Here is a 17,424-nt window from a genome sequence, read left to right on the forward strand (position 1 = left end):
TAATATTTTATGACAGTACAACAATTTTAACTATAAGTATAGCGGTGATTTAACGGTTGAGCGCTCAAGTTAAGTCAAGTTAAGTGCGCGCTAAGTGCGCTGTGCGTTTTTGTTTGGTTGTTGATAATAGAATGGTGTACCCGTCTGGATTAACGGATTACGCTGGCGGGGTCCCAGTGGATGATCAGATGATTATGAAGTCAGTTAGTCCATCATGACAAATGTACCAAGAATTTGTCAAGATTTCTAGGGGGGACCGCGTGGAGGTTAATTTGACATGGTACATTGCAAATAATGAGGTCATTAGCCCACATTACGAACAATACCTTTCCCCCCGCGGGTTCGATTCCTGGCACGTTACACACATTTGTATTCATACGTGTGAACGTTCGTATTGGTCTGGGTATTATTGTATATGCGTTTATGTATGTATTTACAGAAAATATTTAATTATTTATATCAGTTATCTAGTACATATAACACAGCTATGCTTAGCTTGGTACTAGATGGCGCTTGTGAATTGTTCAGGAAAATTATTCATTTTGGAGTCGTTCTACTTTTTTACAGTAATCTATACATATAAATAAAATTGGAGTGTCTGTTTGTAATATTGAAATAACCGTTTTTCACCACATGCATACAAAATAACATATTTTACAATTTTTGACTGTCTATCTGTCTGTCTCTCTGATATGGCTGGATCGATTTTGACGGAACTTTTTTTTGGCAGGTGCTGATGTAATAAGGAGTAACTTAGGCTATTTTTTTTTTAGAAAAGTAAAGCTAAATTCCACGTAGACGAAGTCGCGGGAATAGCTAATATGTAATATATTTTGTATAGTAATCAATATCTAGGGTAACCAATAAATTTTAGCGTCACTCAAAGATTCAGTTTTCAATATATTAAAATAATCAGTAATATTAACAAATTCGAGTGTTTCTCAGGTCATCCAGTAAATAATTTATTAGTGTATAATGTTATTTATCAATACTAACAATAAGTGTAACTGAACTGACTAATCTTGGTCACTATTAAAAGATTGGGACGAACGAATGTTAATTTAAACTTATCTTTACTAATATATGTTATCTGTGCTAACTGCTAATACTATAAATGTGAAAGTAAGTCTGTCTGTGTCGCTTCACGTAAAAACTATGGAACCGATTTAAATGAAACTTGGTACACAGATAGTCTAGGGCCTGAGAAAGGACATAGGCTCCTTTTTCATGTGAAGAAAGGGTTGCAAGGGGGAACAATTGTAAGGAAGAATGGTCCTTTTTTTAAGCTAGAATCTTGAAACTTATTTTTAAGGCTGTACATTGTATTGTATGGAATTTATTGTATTGTGTCGTCATTTTTGAAGCTAAAACAATACAATTATTTATTTGACTTTTATTGTGTTAGGTCAATAATTTTTTTTTTTTATTATTTATGCGTACAAAGTCGCGAGTACAGCTAGTATTATTTATATATTTTAAAATTGTATCATAAATAGGTGTCACCTTTTATCTTAAAGAAACAGATGCAGTGGCGGGTCAATGTTAGTTATAAATATGTTACACTAATAACACAACACATGTTATACTAATTTTCATTTTTAAAACGCAACCAACACTTCATTTGTCAGAATTTGTAACAAAATATAAAAGTGACTAGTCACTTAAATTATATATTTTTTTTTAATTTACATATTACTTTTACGATAGAAAGGCAAAGGTCGATTTATTTTGCGGTTTAAAAACTCATTTCACCATAGACAAGTCATAACAACATATATACCACGATGAGTGTCTCATTATACATATATATTTGCATTTAATAACACATAATATCATATAATATAAACATGTGTATATATAATATAGCTAATTGTAAGCGTAACAGAATTTCACGATTTCTTTCACAGTCCCTGTGGCGCAGAGGATAGCGCGTTGGACTTCTAATCCAAAGGTCGTGGGTTCGATCCCCACCAGGGATGACTAATGTCTCTCCTTTTTGAACCTAGATAACAAGTACAGACTACAAATTATACGTTAATTTTAATTAATAATAAAGTATAATAAAAATTAAAATATCAATACATGCATCTTTGTTTTTTATAACGTTAACAATATTTTATTCGTTTGTGACAGACTATAATGTTTTTAATGTATATACTTTATTCTATCATAGACAATAAGTAAGTACTTATTACTCTATGGTTTCTACTATCGACTCTACTATAATAAAATTGCTTATCACTATGAGTTATTAAAAACCATTCATTATTGATATGTCACACTGTATGAACTAATTAAAAAAAACATTTAGCTCTATACTTGTTATTAAACTTTCGTGTTTATTATACATTATTTATAGTATTAACTGGGTCTTAACACGAATATTTTTTTTTAAATATATACATATATATACTAGCTGTTCCCGCGACTTCGTCCGCGTGGAATTTAACTTTATTTTTCTAAAATAATAGTAGCTTAAGTTATTCTTTATTACATCAGCTACCTGCCAAAAAAATTCCAAATTCCGTCAAAATCAGTCTAGCCATTTCAGAGATTAGCCTTAACAAACAAACAGACAGAGAGACAAAACTTGTTAAGAATATTATTTTGGTGTATGTACCGTATTTATATTTATATGCATATAGTAAAAAACGGTTATTTCAATATTAAAAACAGACCCTCCAATTTTATTTATATATATAGATGTATATATGGCAAGTATTTATGTATGTATGGTATATTTTTGTATGTATATGTATTTATGTATATTTGTAGAGATATTTATGTATGTATATATATTTATATTTTTATATATATTTTTATCTGCACAACTCATGATTAACTGGTAGAAAATGCCATTAGGTGTTAAGTCCGCCATATGTAATTTTTACCTGTGTATGACGCGCATTAAAGTTATTTAAATAAAAAAAATATACATATATGAAGGAATACTCTCTCGACCTCTCAATCAACTTATGACCACGGCTAGTGCAACCTAGTTGAATCGTCGAGAGATAACTTTATTTGCCATAAAATTATTCATAAGACCCGGTTAATAATATAAATAATGTATTTAGCTATATTTTTTTTATATCTATGAATATCAAAAAACTACTTTTTCGAAACTAGTGCATTAATCAATAGGATTGTCAGCTCAGAAATTAGATTTCTATAGAATATATTCGAAAACTTCAAATGCAAAATATTAAGTGGATTTGACATTATTCTTTATATTATATACTAGCTATACACGCGACTTCGTCCGCGTGGAATTTAACTTTATTTTTCTAAAATAAAGGTAGCTTAAGTTATTCTTTATTACATCAGCTTCCTGCCAAAATAAGTCCCCTCAAAATCTTTCCAGCCATTTCAGAGATCAGCCGGATCAAACAGACAGACAGACAGACAAAAATTGTAAAAAATTTTATTTTGGTGTATGTACATATATTCATATGCATGTAGTTAAAAACGGTTATATCAATATTACAAACAGACAATTCAATTTTATTTATATGTATTAATCATACAAATATAGGTAGAACATACTTCATTTGTAACATACAGTATAAACAATATATTAAACATACATAATATATATAGTTACAATAAGGCGGCCTTATTGCTGATAGCGATCTTTTTAAGGCAACCTTAGGGAAACAGATTTAATTATCGAACAAGCAGGTAATATACAAACAGGAGAAAAGTAAAAAATATATACTATATAAAAAATATTATAGATTTATATGAAAATGTTCTAATATTATAAATACCTTATAGACTAACATACATAGGAAATAATAATAAAATATAAATTGATAATGTGGTTATGGAACTGATGATGGTAATCATGGTAGCGCCGATACACCATCTTCAGCCACTAGTCCTCCTTCATAGAGGTAGGCAGCACGTAGGTCACAAACGCCTCTAATCTAGTTACTATATATTAATGTTTTATTTTGCGAGTGCATTCTCAAGTATGTAATCATTTGGAAACAATTTTTTACTATAATTTGGTTTGCACTTGTGGAAAAAACCTTCGAAATAAATTGCTGCAAACAATAATAATTGCTTGCAAATGTGCTGTGTTAAAATAATTAGTTGCATAGTTACATGCAGATGCTATTTTGTTCAAAATGACGTAAGCCCGAATGATCATACTAATATTAAACGCGAAAATTTATGAAGATGGATTTTTGTTACTCTTTCACGCAAAACTACTGAACGGATTGTGATGAAACTATACAGTAATATAGCTTATACATTAGAATAAAACATAGGTTTAAAAATGATATAGGGATAGTATGTAAATTAGGCGTTCTATAATGATAAATATCAAGTAAGTGTAATGCAGACGAAGTTGCGCGGGTTAACTAGTATAATAATTGCAATATTTTTCATTACTACTCACTTCTGCTATATAGCATATAGCATTCCTCGATAAATAGCCTATACAATACTCAATTAATTTTTAAATTTGAACTTTTTCTGAGATTAGCACGTTTTTTTCTTATGTGTGACAACGGAATGGTGCTCTGTGCATACGCTGGCGGGACACCAGTGAAGGATTGATAAGATGAACATGAGGACAGATCAGTTAGCCCATCGTGGTAAATTCACTATAAATTTATCAGGAGTAAACGTGCAGGTCAACCTGATATGGTACATTGATAGCAATAGGGTTACTAGTCCAAATTACTAATAATCACCTTTCCCCTGAGATTAGCACGTTCAACCAACCAAACAACCTTCAGAAATACATATATTAGTATAAATTAAAAATTCAAATATCCCAATATTTTGGTTATGCATTATTTTGAATTAAGAACGCCAACATTCTTAATTTAATTTTTTAAAACCTAGAAAGTATACGATGGCTAAGAAATATTTCGAACCGGTAAACAACAAACATACGGGCCGGCAACTTTCGCGCAGGCAGATTCTTGACATTATTTTTTTTTAAACAGCCATAGCGGGTTCTAGGACTTCGGTGTCATTGGAGCTCGTTTATATCCGTTCATTCCATTCGATCGGCCGGTCAATGATTTATAGATCGGAATGCTAAAAATGTCACTGCAATAAAAATGTACTGCGTTCTTAATTTGAAACAAACAAATTGAAGCATCATCATTACATAGTATAAAACAAAGTCGCTGTCGCTGTCTGTCCGTCCCTATGTATACTTAAATCTTTAAAAGTACGCAACGGATTTTGATGCGGTTTTTTAATACATAGAGTGATTCAAGAGGAAGGTTTATATATATATAATACATGTACACCCGTGCGAAGCCGGGGCGAGTATCTAGTGGTGAATCGTCTGGGTGTACTGATAACGAATATGAGATCAAGAAACTGTCAATGTACAATGTCTGGCTACAGGAGGTAAAAGGGATTTTAGTAAACTGGATTCATGATTATATTGCTAGCAATGTACCATGTGATTGATTTCTTCACGTTTTCCCCTGGAAACTATCGTGATAAATTCTTGGTGAATTTGTCATGATGGGCTAACAGGTCAGTTAGCCCATCATGACACACCTCTTGCTCAAAAGAATGATGCACCCGCCTGCTGGCGGGGCATCAGTGGAGTATGATAAAATGAGAATGAATCAGGTCAGTTAGCCCATCTTGACAAATTCTCCAAGAATTCATCAGGATGGTTTCCAGGGGGAACCGCGTGGATGTCAACCTAACATGGTACATTGCTAGCAATGCGGCTATTAGTCCAAAATAATGACAATTCCCTTCTCCCCTAATAATTAGTGTTTTATTTTTTCATATGCATGATAATGGCCATTCCATTGCACCCGCCTGCACTAACGGTTTACGCTGGTGAGGCATCAGTGGAGGATGATAAAATGAGCATGAAGTCAGTTAACTCGTCTTGACAAATTCTCCAAGAATTTATCATGATGTTGTCATAGAACAAGTAATGTATTCATCATATTAAAATATATATATATATATTGTTCCGAGGTGGATATGAATAATAATCTGACTCCAATTTTAAATGATTATATTTAAAAAGTTACAAATAAAGTTTATGCGCACGTCATATGGGATTGGACCTACAGCGAGTCGATCGCTAGTGTTGTGCGCCGACAATATATATATATATATATTATATATTATGTATTGTATGTATGTTGTGTATATCTTATATATAAAATTCTCGTGTCACAGTTTTCGTTCTCATACTCCTCCGAAACGGCTTGACCGATTCTCATGAAATTTTGTGAGCGTATTGAGTAGGTCTGAGAATCGGCCAACATCTATTTTTCATCCCCCTAAATGTTTGGGGTAGTCCACCCCTAATTTTTATTTTATTTTAAGGCAAAACAACGTTTGCCGGGACAGCTAGTATGTTATAAAAATCATATATATTCTATTCTTGTTTAGTTTTAGTTTAGTCTAATATTTGTATATATGTTATTTATATAATTAATGTTAAGCCACCATCAAGTATTTCTGCACTTCCTGAAGGTTGTCAGATAGAGAATGCCTATAGCATTAGGTCCGCCTTTTGTACCATAATTTATTGCTCAATAAAGTTTCAAATAAATAAATAGTTTCCAGGGGTAACCCTGTGGAGGTCAACCTGTGCTAACAGTGCGGTTATTAGTCCACAATACTAACAATTCCCTTCCTCTTAATAATTAGTGTTACGAAATGAGTTTCAATGCAAATACAAAACGAATGCGTGATCACAAATTGTTACTGTTGTCGTGAGATCGCTGCTGAAGGTCAAGTTTGAACAAAAACTACTTAACTATTATGAAAACAATAATAATACAAATCGACCTTAGTTAGTAACTTGTTGGTGGAGTTATATATAATATTTATGTATGTATATACAAATTGTAGACTCACTTTATATGAAGCGATAACAACTATATATAAATAGGTACATATGATCTTCTGAACTGAATTACATTATTGTTGTACTAGCTGATTCGAGTAACTTCGTCTACATCAAACTTACATGACATTTACTATATTTCTACCTGTGTACATAATATTTTTAAAATTATAATAAATGGAGTCGAATAGCTTCTTCATATTATAATTATTCTACAAGCAGAAAAAAATGTAATAGTATCTCAAACAGACAATGGTTTTTAAATATTAAAAAATAATTTTAATTGATGCCAAAATTTTTAACTACTAATTTTTATTTAATACTACCTGTACACGCGACTTCGTACGCGTGTAATTTAACTTTATTTTTCTGAAATAAAAGTAACCTAAGTTACTCTTTGTTACATCAGCTACCTGCCAATAAAATTCCCGTCAAAATCGGTCCAGCCATTTCAGAGATTAGGAGGAACAAATAGACAGACAGACAGGCAAAAATTGTAAAAAAGTATTTTAGTGTATGTACTGTATTCATATTCATATGCATGTAGTAAAAAATGGTTATTTCAATATTACAAACAGACACTCCAATTTTATTTATATGTGTTATTATAGATTGAACAGACTATAGTTGACGGCTGTAGTCGACTATAAGCACCGAATATTTTTTTTTTAAATTACACTAAAATAGGTAGATTTTAATGTAATTTAAAAAAAAATATAGTCTATGGTCGCTGCTATGTATAATATTTAAAATAATTCGAATTTGAATTAAGAATATAATAGCATCATTAAACGTCCTTTCATATCAAATACCTCGCCTCGACTGTACTGGTAGATATTACAACTAATTTCAGTTTTCCTGACGAAATCACATATCTGACTACCTTGTGAACATTATTAATATATATTCTACATAAACATATATAGTGTACATAGTAGTATAATTTTTACGTCTAATTCAGTGCGGTATTGAGACTGGCCTGTAGCAAATTCATTCAATAGATTCATAGTTTTCGTGTGGGTTGTTAGTTTACGTAAAAGAATAACTTTTTTATTTTATTTTATTTATTTGTTTATACTCTTTATTGTGACAATTACAGAAAAAAAATATATAAACACAAAAGGCGGTCTTATCGCTAAACAATCTCTTCCAGACTACCTTTGCGTTGATAGAGAAAGTAAAAACTAAAAATAAAAAACTTACTCTACTGTTATTTTTTTAAACGCTAACTTAAGAGTCTGTATTATTAGTATTTGATAAATTAAAAAAATAAACCTTAATCAACTATAACTTATTGTTTTTTTTGTTGTATTATATTTAGACGGTTCTGAGTTCGGGGGGTTCTATGTTGCGCGGGGTTAGTTGCATTTGCTATTCTTACCACTATATCATATCGACCAGGCGGGAGTTGTCCTTTAGCTCCATAAGTCCTTCCGCGGTTTGGAGTGCCATCTGCACTCCCTATCATCCTGTGAAGCTGTAAAGGTTAGCTGCGGCCAACAGCATTAGAGTAGTCAGAAAAAAAAAATCTTACCAGTAGGCGAATCCGGCACTGGTCTGATTCATTGCAAAGAATAATCTTTTAGCCACGTACAGTTCTTAACCTCAACAGAACTGCATGAGGCGAACAGTTTTCCTTAAGGTCGCATATATTGAATTGACCTTGTCGTCTTTACATTGACCATTTTCACGTGTATACTAGTTTAGTGTGACAATTATATAATAAAGTACATGTATAATATATGTAATAATGATTAACAGATTATAATTGTTAAATTGAAATGTTTTATATAAAAATATATAAATGAAATAACTGCAAAATTATACGAAACTATATTATGTATATATATAACAACTAAAATATGTATATAAAAGTAAAATAAATAACTCTGGACAATTAAAACAGCGCCATCTAGTCCCACAGTAAGCAGACCTTGCGTTGTAGTACCCATAATACCCATAAATACTTACATATACATAGAAAACACCCACACTAATACAAACAAACATATTCATGAATACAAATGTTTGCACCGTGCGAGGAATCAAACCCGCGACCATCGGAAGTAAAGCGGTGTACTAAACCACTAGATCACCGAGACCGTCAAAACAAAATGAAATAAAAAAAAAAGGTTCGCTATATCAGTTCTACTTTTTTGGTAGACTATAGAAACTTCCTCTACTCGCTTACTAAACTTACTGTCAATCGTTTTAGTATGTAATATCGTATTATCTGTGGTTTTACTTACTCTTCCAAAGTAGACGTTAGACTCTCATATTTATGTACATGTGTTACGCAAATTTTGAGCCAATTATAATATAAATCATATATAAATAATAATATAAATGCAGGTACTATAAATCATGATGATTTTCTGAACAAGTGGAATGGATCATATCGAAGAAATATCTTATTTTATAGATGTATAAAGTATAAAGGCAGAAGATGAAGACGGAAGAAGAAATAGATGGACTGTATGCGTAAAAGGAGAGTATGCTCAGATATGACGGTCATTAGGGACCAGTGGAAGAAGAAGACAAATTTGGAGATCCCGATTAAATTTTATAAAGGCAAAAGAAAGAAAGAAGAAAGAAAGAATAACATTTATTGATAACCATTATTGATATAAAAATACATTTACACATTTGACAAAGGTACATTTTACATATACATACACACACACATACATATACATATATACATACCTTCAGACTTAGAACAATTACAAAAAAAAACATTGTATACGATGATTGTTTTTGTATTACTTGAGACTTTACACGCGTGTTAGTCCATAAAAATGTTATTACAGTTTCAATTTTTACGATTTTTACACTTTAGTTAAAAAAAAGAAAGTTAGTAAAGATATTTATTACCTAAACACGCATTTGTAGAAATGAAAGTAATTATCCATAACTTGTACAGTGAAATTAGAGGGTATAGTGCTCATGAGTAGCCACTTATGATGTATATCATAAAAATCGCAATACATTTTATGATATCTGTGGTGCTAATCATATCTATATATACTTTTCAACTGTAAATGCTCATTTTAATAAAATAAGTTTATTTTAAATTTGTAATACTTTACTCAGACATATTTTTTTTATGATAGATACCATACCGTAACATATTTTATATCTGTAGTGCTACATGTTTATATTTTTCAACATATAACCCTTTTACCTATTTACTATTGTTTATATTTAAAAAATAAGTTAATTTTAAATTTGGAACTCTGTATTAAGGAATATTACTTATGATATCTGTGGTGCTCATTTTCTATTCTTTATATTATAAAAAACTTAATTTTAAATTTAGAACACTTTACGTCAGCGCATGTTAATAGAAGACAAAAGACAAACATCAATAAACTGAGTCGAATAACTTTTTAAATTAAGTAATTGTAATAATTGAAGACTGCCAAGATCACAATAACTGTCCCATGCGAGTCAAGTTATGACCATGTGTATGAGTCTGCCTTGACCTCCATCGGACTCGATGCTTTGAATAAAAAACATACGACTAAACAATGTTGTATTAAGTACATTAAATTATTAAATGAATATGTTAGTGGGAGAATACTGGTATATAATTATAAATTAAATTAAATAATTATATAAATTAAATAATATATAATTAGAACGGTTGCAGGGCAGCACATTTGATGTCCTCAGTGGTCTAGCGGTTTGGGGGCACTTTATCCGAAGGTCACGAGTTCGATTTCTCCCACGATGATGATGATGATTGTTTATATTAATATGGGTGTTGTATTTATATATTTAAAAACATGTATTTAAGTATTTCTATTAGTTGTATTATCTGTCTCTCTAGACTAGTCTAGTAGTCCTCTAGACTAGAACTAGATGGCGTTGTGTGGTTTGTCCAGGATTATTACTATATTAATTGCGATTGATTATTGTCTCTAGGACTAGCCTATGTTGTTAAATTTAAAGGTAGCCTAAGTTAAAAATAGCCTAAGTTACATCTTATAACACTATCTACCAGTGAAAGGCCTATCAAAATAGAACTATCCAGAGATTAGCAAGAACAAAGAGACAGATACACAGACAATTTTTTATGGATAATATTAAATGGATTTAGTGAAAAGTCGTTAATTTCAAATTACAAACAGATCAATTTTATTTCTATAGATTTCTAGAATGTGAATCCAAGGTCAATGCAATGGTTCCGCTGAGTTGCTCTCGCGCATCCTGCTAACGCAAATATCTATTCACTATTGGTACTTTGAAAAGATACGTTTGTTACATCCACCTCTCTCTTTCACTCAGTTGGCCTTGATAGTCTCACTTTCTCTTTTTTTGTCGAAAACAGGAATATACCTCCTGTGTTTGTTAATTTGTAATCAAATAGAAATTAAAATAAAATCATTCATTCATGTAGAGCCGCTTATGAACGTTTTTTTTTTATATTTATAATTTATCCCTACCGTCCAGTTCATTGTACAGATTTAATTGAGAAGAGCTGGCAAGAAATAATGTTTATTCAAATAAACTTAATATACACTTTTGAATAGTCACAATTTTTTATTCTACCACTCATTCGGAACTCAGCATAAGAAGAACGAACAAGAAAATTGTGTGTTGCTCTTCAATTAAATGTAAATAAACAAGGATTAGGCATGCGACAATGAACATTGAAACCGCTACACAGTCAAAGTGTCTGGACCTGACTGACGAGGTATATGAAATCATAATATTAACATCTTAGTACTTTAGAATGGCAACACATGATTGGTCATCTGCAGTCTTAAGAGGGAGTAGGTTAGGGCTTCGTTATGTCAGGATTATCCTAGGTTGTCAAATCAAATCAAAATACCTATCTTTATTCATGTAGGTATTACAGATTCTTATGATGCTTTCGAGCTGAGAAGAACTGACAAGAAACTCAGCTCTTATTCTTTTCAAATAAGGTTGTACATGTATAAAACAAAGTCGCCGTCGCTGTCTGTTCGCTTATATCTTTTATATTACGGTATTTAATGCAGTTTTCAGCAATAGATAGAGCGATTCACGAGGAAGGATTATATATATAATACATGTGTGTTATAATATAGAACAAGCCAAAAAATTCAAAGATTTGTAATAAATACGTGCGAAGCCGGGACGGGTTGATAGTTATTATATAAAACTAGCTGTCCCGGCAAACGTTGTTTTGCCTTAAAATAAAATAAAAATTTAGGGGTGGACTACCCCTAAAATTTAGGGGGATGAAAAATAGATGTTGGCCGATTCTCAGACCTACTCAATTTCATGAGAATCGGTCAAGCCGTTTCGGAGGAGTATGGGTACGAAAACTGTGACACGAGAATTTTATATATAAAATGAACCGGTTAAATATTGAAACCCTCAAGAAAAGAGCTTACTCATTCTTAAAAGACCGGATACACACTTGCAATTCTGGTGCTGAGGGTGTGGGCGGAACAATATATATACATTTAATATGATGTAATAACCATATAATACTTATATGGTAATATAATGGTAAATACCATCAGGTGAGCCGCACGCTTATTTGTCCCTTATACCACAGATAACATAATATTACATACTTATACTATGAAAAGTAATTTGCGGAATATCGCGATCAATTTGAAGAGCCAACGATAAAGTGATGTTATCATTCTTGTTGCCAAGTGATAAGGTACACCTGTCAAGAAAATTGTTAACGCCTGTGTTAACGGTTTACACTGGCGGGGCACCAGTGGAGGATGATAAAATGAGCATGAGGTCAGGTCAGTGAGTCCACTTGGCAAATGACAATTTACCACGATTGTTTCCAGAGGAACCGCACTATGCAAAATAAGTTTCTCTAGCTGAATAAGTGTCATCTGCACTCGCCCCCTATCGTCCGGTGAACATCCAGCTGCGGCCGACAGCATTAGAGTAGTTCGAAAAAGGGAACCGCGTGAAGGTCAAACCGACATGGTGCATTGCTAGCAATGGAAGGTCCATTATAAAAAATATGTACATAGAAGGAGGTAGGGGATTGTTAATAATGAGGATATTAGCCCCATTGCTAGCAATATCCCAGGTCAGTCAGGTCGAAATCGTGGTCATTTCTGGTAAATTCTCCACGATGACTAAACTGACCTCACTTCTGTGACTGACCGTTACGTCAACTATATTTTCTTTACTCTAGTGAAGACGACTTATATTTATCATACTTCGCTTGTTTGTTTTTACAATGGTAACATCAGGTCGACCTCAATCGTGGTCAATTTCTGGTTGTAACTTGTAAAAATTGAGGACAGTAACCCAATTACTAGCAATGTCAAGTCGACATCATGGTCATTTCTGGTAAATTCTCCACGATGACTGACCTGACGTCGCTGACTGACCGTTACGTCAACTATATTTTCTTAACTCTGGTGAAGACGACTGTACCGATCTTAAATTTATATTACATCGGTTGTTTCTTTGGACAATGGTATTACATAATTCAACTGTACTTCATTGTTTCATACTCGTATTTACTTTGATGACAAAAGGTAATCGTAATCAATGATCGTAATATCTATGTTGAATTCTTTAATATCTATTATTTCTTTTATTTATTTTAGATCACTAGTATCCCTAATATAATTTTAATTAATTAGTGCTGTTTTAAGGTTTAAAATTATTTTTTTATTATAGTATTTAGGAAAAAAATATCTATATATTTGTATCACTTATCTAGTACTCGTAACACAAGCTTCAGCTAGCTTAACTTGGGTCTAGATGGCACTGTGTGAATTGTCCTGAGATTATTATAGTATATTATTACTGTAATTAGTGTATTTCGGATCTTATTTAAAATTAGAATTTATATATTTATTGTATTCGTTATGTTTGATACTTTTTTAATTACAACCTCTATTAAGTCATCTTTAGATGTAATAACATCTTATCTATGCCTATAGGATGCATATAAACAATAATGACAATTTTCCTGTGTTGAATGCAAGAGTTAATTACATTCTAACGTGTGACCATCTACGTCTAAGGAAATCAAGTTTTTCCTTCGGAAAATGCCGATGTCACGTGACTAGATCGGTGCAAATAGGGTTGTCAATTATAAATTGCGGTACGAAGAAATAAAAAAAATATATAAAATATTGACGATAGAGTGTCAAGTTACACTAATGTAAACTGTAACTTTTTATCGTCATAGTATTTTGTTAGATATTCATAGATTAAAACCTCATACAAAGTCCGCTACTTTGACGGGCTCGGTGATCTAGCGGTTTATCACACTGTCTTCAGATTCGATTCCTCGCACAGTACAAATATTATTCATTAGTATGTTTGTATTGTTCTCAGTGTTTCCTATGTATATTATGTATATAACCAATAATACAAGCTGTGCTTAGCTTGGGACATTGTGAATAGTCCTGGGTTTTTATTATAAAAAATAAATCGTGACACACAGCACTCACGGTATCCGTACACTTATTGTCTGTAGATGCTATTGAACTTTGTTTGAATTTATTTATGACTGGAATCTACGCAGATGACATTTTTAAGCCCACCTCTCTGTTGAAATTGGGGTATTTTGTTTTACCCGCTCAATAATAAATAATGTATATTAAACATCTAAGTGGTATTAACAAAGTCTCATTAACTATTTTAAGCTGTTCATTTATAAGTTAGTCTAAATTTGACTGGCAGTTAGTCGATATTTACTAGTGTGAGGGTGAAAAGTGTCCTCCTGCCTAGAAATCTCGTATTTGTAGAAGATTTTTTATTTTATAGTATAGAGGACAGACGAATTTTATTAATAGTACGGTGAAAAGTGTCCTCCTACCTAGAAATCTCATATTTCATAGCATAGGAGACAAACGAACTTGGGGCTCACTTATACGTTTGGCATCCCTTGCAAACTCAGTACTTACATACGGTCAGTGAGATTAGAACCGTAGCAGTGACTGGGTGACCGGCCGTCGCGGCGACTGCTTGACTGATGTTTGACTGATAGTGCCGGAAAGTAGTGAAAGTGTCGTCTGTGACTTATTACATCTATGACTTATTTTGTGAGTTGACATTAACGGTATGTTTGACGGACATTGTATTCATTTAAATAACTTTGTTTCACTTTCCATTACGTGCTGTAAGCAATGAAGTATGTATATTCTTTAGTTAGTTTGCATACTGCTCGTTATTTTTGTACAATGAAGTACATATGGTACTATTTGTACATTGCTCGGTAAATTTTAAATTTTAATTTAGTATGTGCCTAGTGTTGTCTTTGTTACTTTTTTAATTAAATAATAACATTAAATATTGTAACCTTATATATATAAAATTCCCGTGACACAATGTTAGTTACCATACTCCTCCGAAATGGCTTGGCCGATTTTTGTGAAATGTTATATGCATATTCAGTAGGTCTTAGAATCGTCTACTATGTATTTTTCATACCTCTAAGTGATGAATGTCACCCCTTACATTTTTGTTTATTTTTGCATATATTTTTTTTTATGTGACAGTAAAAGAACATACAACTTTTTTCACCATTTTATCACCTACCCTTATTTTTAATAGCGATATTCAGCTAGTATATATTCCAGGCCTTACTTCATAATTATTTGTTGTTATCTTAAATGTTACAAATGTATATTGAAGTGTGAATTAGGTCGGATCTATCTATATATTATTAATTAGACTTAAAGATCGTGAGCTCGAATATGGGAGGAATGAAATATTTCTGACTGACTCTCCTTTGATGTAACCTCCCATAACCAAACTAATGCAAGACATTAATCGGCTTTTAGTCTTAAAATGACAGACAGATAGAAACACTTTCGTATTTATAATATTAGTATAAAATAATTTAACTCCTATATATATGTATGCACACACACACTCATATACATATATACACATACATACACACTTAGAACAATTACAAAAAAAACATTGTATACGATGATTGTTTTTGTATTACTTGAGACTTGCGTGTAAAGTAAAGTGTTAGTCCATAAAAATGTTATTACAGTTTCTATTTTTACGATTTTTACACTTTAGTTAAAAAAAAGAAAGTTAGTAAAGATATTTATTACCTAAACACGCATTTGTAGAAATGAAAGTAATTATCCATAACTTGTACAGTGAAATTAGAGGGTATAGTGCTCATGAGTAGCCACTTATGATGTATATCATAAAAATCGCAATACATTTTATGATATCTGTGGTGCTAATCATATCTATATATACTTTTCAACTGTAAATGCTCATTTTAATAAAATAAGTTTATTTTAAATTTGTAATACTTTACTCAGACATATTTTTTTTATGATAGATACCATACCGTAACATATTTTGTGATATCTGTAGTGCTACATATTTATACTTTTCAACATATAACCCTTTTACCTATTTACTATTGTTTATATTTAAAAAATAAGTTAATTTTAAATTTGGAACTCTGTATTAAGGAATATTACTTATGATATCTGTGGTGCTCATTTTCTATTCTTTATATTATAAAAAACTTAATTTTAAATTTAGAACACTTTACGTCAGCGCATGTTAATAGAAGACAAAAGACAAACGTCAATAAACTGAGTCGAATAACTTTTTAAATTAAGTAATTGTAATAATTGAAGACTGCCAAGATCACAATAACTGTCCCATGCGAGTCAAGTTATGACCATGTGTATGAGTCTGCCTTGACCTCCATCGGACTCGATGCTTTGAATAAAAAACATACGACTAAACAATGTTGTATTAAGTACATTAAATTATTAAATGAATATGTTAGTGGGAGAGTACTGGTATATAATTATAAATTAAATTACATAATATATAATTAGAACGGTTGCAGGGCAGCACATTTGATGTCCTCAGTGGTCTAGCGGTTTGGGGGCCCTTTATCCGACGGTCACGAGTTCGATTTCTCCCACGATGATGATGATGATTGTTTATATCAATATGGGTGTTGTATTTATATATTTAAAAACATGTATTTAAGTATTTCTGTTAGTTGTCTAGTATCCTCTAGACTAGAACTAGATGGCGCTGTGTAGTTTGTCCAGGATTATTACTATATTAATTGCAATTGATTATTGTCTCTAGGACTAGCCTATGTTGTTAAATTTAAAGGTAGCCTAAGTTAAAAATAGCCTAGGCTACATCTTATAACACTATCTATCAGTGAAAGGCCTATCAAAATAGAACTATCCAGAGATTACCAAGAACAAAGAGACAGATACACAGACAATTTTTTATAATTCCCTTTCTGATGTAAGTTCGATTTATAATAAATGGATTTAGTGAAAAGTCGTTAATTTCAAATTACAAACAGATCAATTTTATTTCTATGGATTTCTAGAATGTGAATCCAAGGTCAATGCAATGGTTCCGCTGAGTTGCTCTCGCGCATCCTGCTGACGCAAATATCTATTCACTATTGGTACTTTGAAAAGATACGTTTGTTACATCCACCTCTCTCTTTCACTCAGTTGGCCTTGGCGGTATCACTTTCTCTTTTTTTTGTCGAAAACAAGAATATATATATATATAAAAACAGGAATGTTAATTTGTAATCAAATAGAAATAAAAATGAAATC

General features: G+C 31.7%; 1 protein-coding gene and 1 non-coding gene across 2 annotated transcripts in view; both read left to right on the forward strand.

The window, feature by feature from the left end:
- The window catches only part of LOC131853446 (protein draper-like), a 56,536-nt gene that overhangs the window by 3,496 nt on the left and 35,616 nt on the right, over window positions 1-17,424 (forward strand). The gene's annotated exons all lie outside the window — the stretch shown is intronic.
- Trnar-ucu (transfer RNA arginine (anticodon UCU)) lies at window positions 1,907-1,979 on the forward strand. The gene has a single exon. It is a non-coding gene; the product is annotated as a tRNA-Arg (tRNA).

Source organism: Achroia grisella, unplaced genomic scaffold, assembly GCF_030625045.1.
Source record: "Achroia grisella isolate CSIRO2021 unplaced genomic scaffold, CSIRO_AGI_Agris_v1 utg902, whole genome shotgun sequence".
Taxonomy (NCBI): Eukaryota; Metazoa; Arthropoda; class Insecta; order Lepidoptera; family Pyralidae; genus Achroia; species Achroia grisella.